Raw genomic sequence first — 10,663 nt, 5'->3', positions numbered from 1 at the left:
AAGTCCTGGGCTCTTGATTTGCAACATGGTCACCAATTCAAGTCCTGTCTGTCCAAACCAAGCTACATATAAACTAAGCCTTATAAAATGCTTATTAGTTAGCTTGCAAGTTTTTCTGATGAGCATCGTTACGTTTTTTTCCTGCGGGATGGCATAATAGTATATTTTCTGGTCAAAACAATTTTTCAGAGAGGCTGATGTGTTTTGGCTTGGATTTGTCTGTTTTTTTTTGTTTGTTTGTTTGTTTTTTGGTTTTTTTTTGGATAATACCTTATTTAAACTGCATTTCAACATTCACATTTAATTTCATTATTAAATAAGACAAGAAAATATTGAAGTTTTTCTCCCTTTTTACAGCCTTACACACCTTTTATGCCTCGAAGACTCACAGGACGCAGTAGATACCAATCACAGCAAACAATACCACCACATCCATACCATTCCAGCCTATTACCATATGTGCTGTAAGTCCAAAGTACATTATACTTGTAGACTACTAAATAACTCTATAAGCTAGCTGATCCCCTCAATGTTTTTTTTAATTATTATTTGTTTTTGTTTTTTTTTAAAAAATGTTTGAGCTCTTTCACAGAGTATAGACTGTTTAGCCAAATCCAAGGAGGAAGAAAACTTGTAGTTATATTTGAATTTTTCAGTCTATTTGAACAGCATACACACTTGAGCAAGTTAAAAACAAGTACAAGTGAAGAGTTTAAAGATAGTATAGTCTTGGGTTCTAATATGTTTCTTCTTTCTGTTGAAATCTCCTTAAAGATGTTCAGTGTAGAATGGTTACACTTGATTCTTGGCTGATCGCTATGGGTTATGCCCATAGTTACACCCTAAAGCCTACTTATATAGGATAAAGATATAACAGTGCTTACAAAGAAAAACAAACAAAAAAACAAAAACAAACAAACAAACAAAAAAAAACAAGCAAATAAATTTACTCTTAAATAATTGCTGAAACTTAATGAGGGGAGCCTTCTGGGTGTGGGTGTTTTGTTTTGTTTTGTTTTTTTCTTCTGAGTGACTAATCTGTTACAGCTTTTCAACTTCACAGAATCACAGAATTTCTAGGTTGGAAGAGACCTCAAGATCATCGAGTCCAACCTCTAACCTAACACTAACAGTCCCCACTAAACCATATCCCTAAGCTCTACATCTAAACGTCTTTTGAAGACTTCCAGGGATGGTGACTCCACCACCTCCCTGGGCAGCCTGTTCCAATGCCTCACAACCCTTTCAGTAAAGAAGCTCTTCCTAACATCTGACCTAAAACTCCCCTGGCACAACTTTAGCCCATTCCCCCTCGTCCTGTCACCAGGCACGTGGGAGAACAGGCCAACCCCCACCTCTCTACAGCCTCCTTTAAGGTATCTGTAGAGAGCGATAAGGTCGCCCCTGAGCCTCCTCTTCTACAGGCTGAATAAGCCCAGCTCCTTCAGCCGCTCCTCGTAGGACTTGTTCTCCAGGCCCCTCACCAGCTTCGTCGCCCTTCTTTGGACCCGCTCAAGCACCTCAATGTCCTTCTTGTAGCGAGGGGCCCAAAACTGAACACAGTACTCGAGGTGCGGCCTCACCAGAGCCGAGTAGAGGGGGATGATCACCTCCCTAGCCCTGCTGGTCACACTATTTCTGATACAAGCCAGGATGCCGTTGGCCTTCTTGGCCACCTGAGCACACTGCTGGCTCATATTCAGCCGACTGTCCACTATCACTCCCAGGTCCTTCTCCGCCTGGCAGCTCTCCAACCACTCATCTCCCAGCCTGTAGCTCTGCCTGGGATTATTACGCCCCAGGTGTAGGACCCGGCACTTGGCCTTGTTGAACTTCATGCAGTTGACCCCAGCCCATCGGTCCAGCCTATCCAGATCCTCCTGCAGAGCCTTCCTACCCTCGAGCAGATCGACACTCACACCTAACTTGGTGTCATCTGCAAACTTACTGAGGGTGCACTCAATGCCCTCGTCCAGATCATTGATGAAGATGTTAAAGAGGACCGGCCCCAGCACCGAGCCCTGGGGGACGCCACTAGTGACTGGCCTCCAACTGGATTTGACTCCATTCACCACAACTCTCTGGGCCCGGCTATCCAGCCAGTTTCTAACCCAACGAAGCGTGCGCCAGTCCAAGCCAAGAGCAGCCAGTTTCTTGAGGAGAATGCTGTGGGAGACGGTGTCAAAAGCCTTGCTGAAGTCAAGGTAGACCACATCCACAGCCTTTCCCTCGTCCACCCAGCGCGACACTTTGTCATAGAAGGAGATCAGGTTCGTCAAGCAGGACCTGCCTTCCATAAACCCATGCTGACTGGGCCTGATCGCCTGCTTGCCCTTCAAGTGCCGCATGATGACTCCCAAGAGGATCTGCTCCATGAGCTTCCCTGGTACTGAGGTCAAACTGACAGGCCTGTAGTTCCCCGGGTCAGCCCTCCGGCCCTTCTTGTAGATGGGCGTCACATTCGCTAGCCGCCAGTCAGCTGGGACCTCCCCCGATAGCCAGGACTTCTGATAAATGATGGATAGTGGCTTGGCCAGCTCCTCTGCCAGTTCTCTCAGTACCCTTGGGTGGATCCCATCCGGCCCCATCGACTTGTGCACATCCAAGTGCCGTAGCAGGTCACCAACCAGTTCTTCGTGGATGGTGAGGGCCACATCCTGCTCCCCATCCCCTTCCACCAGCTCAGGGTACTGGGAATCCAGAGAACAACCGGTATTGCCGCTAAAGACTGAGGCAAAGAAGGCATTGAGCACCTCCGCCTTTTCCTCATCTCTTGTAACTAAGTTTCCCCCTGCATCCAGTAAAGGATGGAGATTCTCCTTTGTCCTCCTTTTTGTGTTGATGTATTTATAAAAGCGTTTTTTGTTATCTTTAACGGCAGTAGCCAGATTGAGCTCCAGATGAGCTTTGGCCTTCCTAATTTTGTCCCTGCACAGCCTAGCTACATCCTTATAGTCCTCCCTAGTGGCCAGCCCACTTTTCCAAAGATTATAAACCCTCTTTTTTCTCCTAAGCTCAAGCCACAGTTCTCTGTTCAGCCAGGCTGGCCTTCTTCCCCGCTGGCTCATCTTTGGGCACATGGGAACAGACCACTCCTGCGCCATTAGGATTTGCCTCTTGAAGAGCGCCCAGCCTTCCTGGACCCCTCTGCCCTTCAGAACCGCCTCCCAAGGGACTCTACCAACCAGTGTCCTGAGCAGCCCAAAGTCAGCTCTCCGAAAGTCCAGTACAGTGGTTTTACTGGTTCCCTTCCTGGCCTCGCCAAGAATAGTGAACTCCACCATTTCGTGGTCACTCTGCCCAAGACAGCTCCTGACAATCACATCCTCCACCAGTCCTTCTCTGTTTGTGAAGAGAAGGTCTAGCGGGGCACCACCCCTGGTAGGCTCACTAATCAGCTGCGTCAGGAAGCTATCTTCCACTTTCTCCAGAAACCTCCTAGACTGCTTTCTCTGGGCTGTGTTGTGCTTCCAGGATATGTCAGGGAAGTTGAAGTCCCCCACGAGTACAAGCGCTGACGATTTCGCAACTTCTGTCAGCTGCCTGTAGAACTCCTCATCCGTCTCCTCGTCCTGGTTCGGCGGTCTGTAACAGACCCCGACCAGGACGCTAGCCTTGTTGTCCCTGCCGATCCTAACCCAAAGGGACTCGATCTTGTCATTCCTAGCCTCGAGTTTTACAACATCGAAAGACTCTCTAATATAGAGAGCCACACCGCCACCCCTTCTGTGCTGTCTGTCCCTTCTGAAGAGCCTATAGCCAGGCATCGCAGCACTCCAGTCATGAGACTGGTCCCACCACGTTTCCGTGATGGCAACCAAGTCGTAGCCTGCCCGCTGCACGATGGCTTCCAGTTCCTCCTGTTTGTTACCCATGCTGCGTGCATTGGTGTAGATGCACTTCAGCTGGGCCATTACCTTATTCCCCGGCCTTGCTATTGTTCCCCCTGGCACAGCTCCAACAATCCTTGCTTCACCCCCATCCCCCTTCTTACCTAGTTTAAAGCCTTATCGATGAGCCCCGCCAGCTCCTGGCCAAGGATCCTTTTTCCCCTAAAGGATAGGGACCCGTCTACGGCCATCAGACCAGGTGCTGAATAAACTGCCCCATGGTCGAAAAACCCAAGATCTCTGCGTTGGCACCAGCCCCGGAGCCACGTGTTTAACAGGTGGGCTTTCCTGGTCCTCTCCGTACCCCTCCCTGTCACCGTAGGGATGGACGAAAGCACTACCTGCACTCCCGCTCCGTCCACTAACCGTCCCAGCCCCCTAAAGTCTCTTTTGATTGCCTTCAGGCTTCTGTCTTCAATGTCGTCACTGCCCGCCTGGACTATCAGAAGAGGATAATAATCAGAGGGGCTTACCAGGTTGGGAAGCTTCCTGGCAACGTCCCTGACCCTGGCCCCAGGGAGGCAGCAGACTTCCCTACGGGTAGGGTCAGGCCGACAAATAGGGCCCTCTGTTCCCCTAAGGATAGAGTCTCCCACAACAATCACCCTTCTTTCTTTCTTGATGGAGGCAGTCCTGAGGCGTGGAGTCGACCTCCTCGCCCTAGGCATCCTCCTGGGAACACTTTCTACCTCTTCCTCAGTTGCTGTTGATCTCTCAGTCTCCAGGGCCTCAAACCTGTTGTGTAAGGGCACCTGGGAAGGTGGGGCCGGAAGGGGAGGGCATCGCCCGCCATGTCGAGCAGGGACCTGTCTCCATTCCTCCTCAACTCCCAGATCCCCTCCCTCTGCCCGACGGCGACAAGGCAGGGGCTCCACCCCCATTTGGGGTGTCTCAGCCCGGTACCTCTCCTTGAGGCCCTGCAGGGAGTTACTCCACAAGTCTATCTCCCGCTCACACTCCCTGATGGCCCTCAACCTCTCCACCTCCTCCTTGAGCTCCGCCACCATGCGGATCAGGTCATCCACCTGCTCGCACCTCACGCACGCAGCGTCTCTGCCTCCCGCCGATGGCAGCAGCAGGCTCTGACACTCCCTGCATCCGGTGACCTGAACCGCTGCATTCTTTAACGGGCAGTCGGTCTGGGTGTGTACCGACCTCCTGGAGAGCCCACCGTGCCTGGTGGAGACCATTATCGCCTAGCTAACGACTGTCGTTAAGAGGTGTTCGTGTGGGCAGGCGATCGCTCTCCGCCCTGCCTGCTCGCCCAGCCTGCGCGAACTGCCGCGCTAACTGCCGCGCCACTCCCCTCTGACGCGCCACGCCCTGTTTGCCCGTCCTGGTCTCCGCGCTCCTGGTCGCTCGCGCTCCCTAGGGGCTGCTTTTGAACGGCCGGGGAGGGGGCGCTGCTGGCTCCGCCTTCGCCTCGTCAGCCTCCCTCACGAGGGCTGCCGGGTCCTGGCGGCTCCCTGAAGTCGGCTCGATGCCGGAAAATCAGCCCTGCCTGGCCCGATCCCCCGCTCCGCTGCAGAACGCGTCTGCTCCGGAGCCGATCGCCTCGGCAAAAACTTCTGCACCTGATTAATGATTTCTGGAAAAGAAGGGATGGGAGAAGTAACATTAAGGGATTGTCAGTAACCTTTTAAAGTATATCCCATCTCCTGTAGTTTAGATGTGTGACATAGGATTTATTGTACTTTGTAGGTTTGGTTTTGAAATGATTACAACATACTTGGAAAATGAGGATTCATTCTAAAGGTGGCACTGACAGGGAGATAATCCAACTTTGTCATTTGTTGTTTTGCAACAACATCTATAGTGTCTGACTCCACAGTTTGACTTGCATCAAAATAGCACCAGGATCTATGATTCAGTGAAGTTGTTAAACTTTGCACTGTGCATTCTGACAAAGCCTGCTCTGATGTTATAGATACTTGCCTGTCTATTCAAGGGCAGTGTATCACAATCATTCCTTATTAATTAGATGACATTCATAGTGCTGTGGATATTTTATTTCTATGGATGGTCATTAAACATTGACCCATGTTACTACCTTGGGATGAAGATGTTTTTTTTAACAAAGAAAAAAAAAATTGCTCTTGTGATAAATGAGTGAGTCCCAAATAGGATTTTAATCAAAGTTTGTAATTTATTAAGCGAATAGAGGCAAGCAAACAGCGCTGGGTGTGCTGGGAGTCTCTACTCCACCAAGATGCACACCTGTTACATCAGGTGGCTGTTTTTTATGCTCCTAGACTAATACATATTCATCGCTACTCCTAGAAAAGGCAGGGTTATTATAATTAGTTCCCGGAATCCCAACCCTCTCCCGGACACATGCGTATCAGTCTCTGGTGGTCTTTCTGGGGGTCGCTCGTGCTGAAGGCTCATAGTCTTCCTCCCAGGCTTTGTCCTTCGGTCGTCCTTCAACTCCCCCTTTCTCCTTATTTGGTGGACCTCTTTGCCGGATATCAGAGGCTTGCGCAGAGTCCCATGCAAAAGTCAGCAGTTTCCTAAAAACTCCTTGGTTCTCTTATTTCCCAGACTAGAGGTTGAATGTTCGCCCTTCAAACCCTCTATTTACACAAATTGCTGGACACTTCCTTTGCATGATACAAGAACTATGTACACTAATCACTCTGTTTTACTTAAATAGAAGGTTATATTTCATCATGCATCCCTAGCATTGTTCCATACTGACACAAATCAAATGAACACATTTCACACTCTCTTTTGCTTTTATATTTGAAGAAGTTATTCTCTGACCAAATCCATGTATTTGGGAATTGTATACTTGGTTCTACTGTCAATATAGAAGTTGGCCCAGCATTATAATGTAATTATCTTCATTATGTGTATTAGAGTGCTTGAATACTTTTGTATCAGGGAGGTAGGTGAAATTGGGTTATTTATCTTTTATATATTCTATCTATTTAAATGAATCAAATAAAATCAAGAAACTCTGTTCAATATTAATATTAACTCTGTGATGCAGGCTATCAAGAGATTAGTTTCTGTAATAACACTGAGCCTTATTGGAAGTATGAGTTGTCATTGCAATAAACATGCAATTTAAAAATATAGTACAAGTATCAAAAAGTGGAATAATTAGCTTTCTTTTTACTCCTTTACTTTGAATTTTAATTCTTAATCACAAGTTTAACATTGTTACTGATTCTTAAAATTTGATGATTTAAGAAGGATCAGTAACATAATTCTACCTCTGCCATATGTGTGCATGCTTTCCTTCAGCAAGTTGAGTCTTACTGTTTGTTCTTCTGGCAGATCAGTGCTTCCAGTGCCACCTGCAGTTGGACCAGCTTTCAGTTTTGAGTTGGATGTGGAAGATGGAGAAGTGGAAAACTACGAGGTTGGTATGTGAAGCAAAAATTCACGAGAAACAGATTAACTCAGTACATGAAGTTAAATGGCCTTTTGCTTTTCAAAGACTAACCCAGGATTAAATAAATGTAATATTTATGGAGACAGAATCTAGAAACATAGAATCATAGAATATCCTGAGTTGGAAGGGGCCCACAAGAATCATTGAATCCAACTCCTGGCTCCACACAGAACTACCTAAAAATTAAACTGTATGTCTCAGAGCATAGTCCAAACACTTCTTGAACTCCATCAGTCTTGCTGCTGTGACAGCTTCCCTGGGGAGCCTGTTCCAGTGCCCAAAACATTCTTTTCATACTAGTTTCTAACACTATATGTTAGAAATATTATGACTTTGCCTTTCCACAGAATCTATTCTTTCAGATTAGCAAAGGTAAAACTCCTCAACTCTCCATTCTAGATGCAAATTCTTTTTGCATTTTACTTGATTTTTAAATATCGAGCATAAATATAATATTCTTTTGAATATATTATAACAGTACTTTTTATGTGCCTTGCTAACTTTACAGATTAGTGTTAACAGTATAGTATGAATTCAGCTAAATGTGATGTTGACAATAATCTCTTTATACACATTTTCTTTTGACAATAAGGAAGTACAGCAAGTGACATATTTTGAAATAAAATATCAGTGGTGTCAGAAAATTGAGGGCTGATCCCAGCTCTTTTTTCTTGCTGCTTCTCAGGCTGTTGGATTCCCATCATATTCTGTTCAGAAAGCCTCAGCTGCCACCTACCCCTCCTCATATATCTCTTTTGCCTTGCTTCTTCTCAAAGTTGTGTATTAATGCAGTTGCATACCATTTGCAATATAATGACAAGCTTTCCTATAATGATTCTTGTGCTAGTTAAAAGAAGCATTACCTGGTAGCTGAGATGTTGGGTTCCAGGTTTTGGGCTATTTGAGTTCTGTCTGTGATCTGTACTCTTTGCACATTTCATCAAATATCTTACGTGTTTCAGTTCTCTATCAAATTGATAGTGATGCTTTTCTGGAGCCCCTCATGAGGGAGCAGAAATTATTTACATGAGGAGCACTTAGGTACAGTTTTCTACCTGTACAAATTAGTACAAAATTAATCAGAAAGTGTCTCCTTTTCCATTTGATGTCATGCCCTTGTTTCCAAAGGTTTGACATAAATTCCTCATGTCTCGGTTCAGCTAGCCCAAGAAGTGGAATGGGAGTCAAAAGTTTTCCCTTTAAACTCTTGGCTTCACACATAGATCTAGGCTCATTGCATATTCCTAGAAAGCAAGTTTGGTGACATTTTCTTCTGGTTACTCACACTACTGGAGTTGGGGTGGTGGTGGGGTTCCCTTACAAAGCAAAACATGTATCAAGCTGTGAATGCAGCTGCAGTTGTATAATGGATGTTTGAAAATTCCAAAGATACTATCGTATGCAGTTCAGAATGATTTATCAATGATCAAACCTTAAAAGACATATTTCCATAGTGCTTGCAGTTGCAGAGAGAGAGAAGACTAAATATCTCCTGATGGAGAGTTGGATTGTGCTACCTGGTGGGATAGTGACAAGGCAGAAGAAATCAGTCCTGGTAGAGGTGGAGCTTGTTTGATCAATGAATGTTAAAAAGCCAATTTCCTTGGGTTTTAGGCACTGCTGAATTTGGCAGAACGTCTAGGAGAAGCCAAACCTCGAGGACTGACAAAGGCAGACATAGAACAGCTTCCATCTTACAGGTTTAATCCAAACAACCACCAATCGGAACAGACGTTGTAAGTACACCTATCTCAAATTTACATACTTTACATGGCTGTGTTTCCATTCCTTTAGGCTGCAGCCTCAACTGGATAAATACTGTAACACAAGCACTCCAAAAGCACACAAATAAAAATTATAAATTATCTTAAACCATTTTTCAAATCAGATATTGTTTTTCTTGGCTTTAAAATTCTGTACAGTCTCACTTAAATTAGATGTTCACTTTTAGTTAATCAGTATTTTTTAACAGTCTTCCAAATTTTTATTTGCCATACTAGGTATTAAAAGGGCATCATCATCTTGGAATTCAACCTATATTGAAATACTTTCCAAGTGCTAAAATTTCAAGTTCTCCTGGAAGAGCTTTTGAGAGAATTTGAGGTTAACAGATATATTCTCTTATTTTTAGGATTAATTCTATTTAAAAGATCTTCATAAAGAGAAATGAGCTATAGGTGAGAGGCAGTGAAAGTGATATAGAGAGCTGTCAAATGTTTGAAATTAAACAAGATAACAGATCTGTTAAAGTTATCTGTTAAGTTAGCTGTTAAACAGTAATCTGTTAAGTTAGCTGTTAAACAAGTTAACAGATAAGTTGATAATATCCCTGGGAAAGAAATGTATTAATAAAACATGTACAACTGAATATAGATGCAATTTAAGGGAAACATTTTTCATACTAAAAATGTGAGGGAGATTTGGGGATGCTCAGCCTGAAGAAGAGAAGGCTCCAGGGTGACCTTATTGCATCTTTTCAGTACTTAAAGGGGGCTTATAAAAAGATGGAGAACAACTTTTTGCTCGGTCAGACAATAAAAGGAAAAGGGGGGATGGTTTTCAACTAAAAGACAGGAGATTTAGATTAGATGTTAAGAAGAAATTCTTCACTCAGAGGGTAGTGAGGCACAGATTACCTAGAGAAGTTGTGGATGCCCAATCCCTGAAGGTGTTCAAGACCAGGTTTGATGAGGCCTTGGGCCAACCTGATCTAGTGGGTGGCATCCCTGCCCATTGCAGGGGGAGGTTGGAACTGGATTATCTTTCAAGTCCTTTCTAACCCAAGCCTTTCTATGATTCTATGATTCGATCAACCTCGTAGCCTTCTATGATGGCATCACCAGCTGGGTAGACGGGGGGAGAGCAGTGAATGTCATCTACCTTGACTTTAGCAAGCCTTTTGATACTGTCTCCCATGACATCCTGCTAGCAAAGCTGAGAAAGTGTGGGATAGAGGAGTGGACAGTAAGGTGGGTTGAGAACTGGCTGACTGGCCGAGCTCAAAGGGTGGTGATCAGTGGTGCAGAGTCCGGCTGGAGACCTGTGACTAGTGGTGTTCCCCAAGGGTCAGTGCTGGGTCTGGTCTTGTTCAACATCTTCATCAATGACCTTGATGAGGGAATAGTGTCCACCCTCAGCAGGTATGCCAATGATACAAAGCTGTGAGGAGTGGCTGACACGCCAGAAGGCTGTGCTGCTATTCAGCGAGACCTGAACCAGCTGGAGAGCTGGGAAGGAAGAAACCAAATGAGGTTTAACAAGAGCAAGTCTAGAGTCCTGCACCTGGGAAGGAAAAACCACATGCTTCAGTACAGGCTGGGGGATGACCTGCTGGAGAGGAGCTCTGAGGAGAAGGACCTGGGGGTCCTGGTGG

The 10,663-nt window shown here is 45.5% G+C and overlaps 1 long non-coding RNA gene across 1 annotated transcript; it reads left to right on the top strand.

Annotated features, from left to right (window-relative positions):
- The first annotated feature begins 340 nt into the window (after positions 1-340).
- On the top strand, positions 341-9,125 carry LOC118159054. Its single transcript, XR_004746982.1, has 3 exons — positions 341-464; positions 7,173-7,257; positions 8,905-9,125. It is a non-coding gene; the product is annotated as an uncharacterized LOC118159054 (long non-coding RNA).
- Positions 9,126-10,663: the final 1,538 nt, after the last annotated feature.

The sequence above is a fragment of the Oxyura jamaicensis genome, unplaced genomic scaffold, assembly GCF_011077185.1.
Source record: "Oxyura jamaicensis isolate SHBP4307 breed ruddy duck unplaced genomic scaffold, BPBGC_Ojam_1.0 oxyUn_random_OJ66179, whole genome shotgun sequence".
Lineage (NCBI taxonomy): Eukaryota > Metazoa > Chordata > Aves > Anseriformes > Anatidae > Oxyura > Oxyura jamaicensis.
This window is presented reverse-complemented; position numbering and strand designations above follow the sequence as displayed.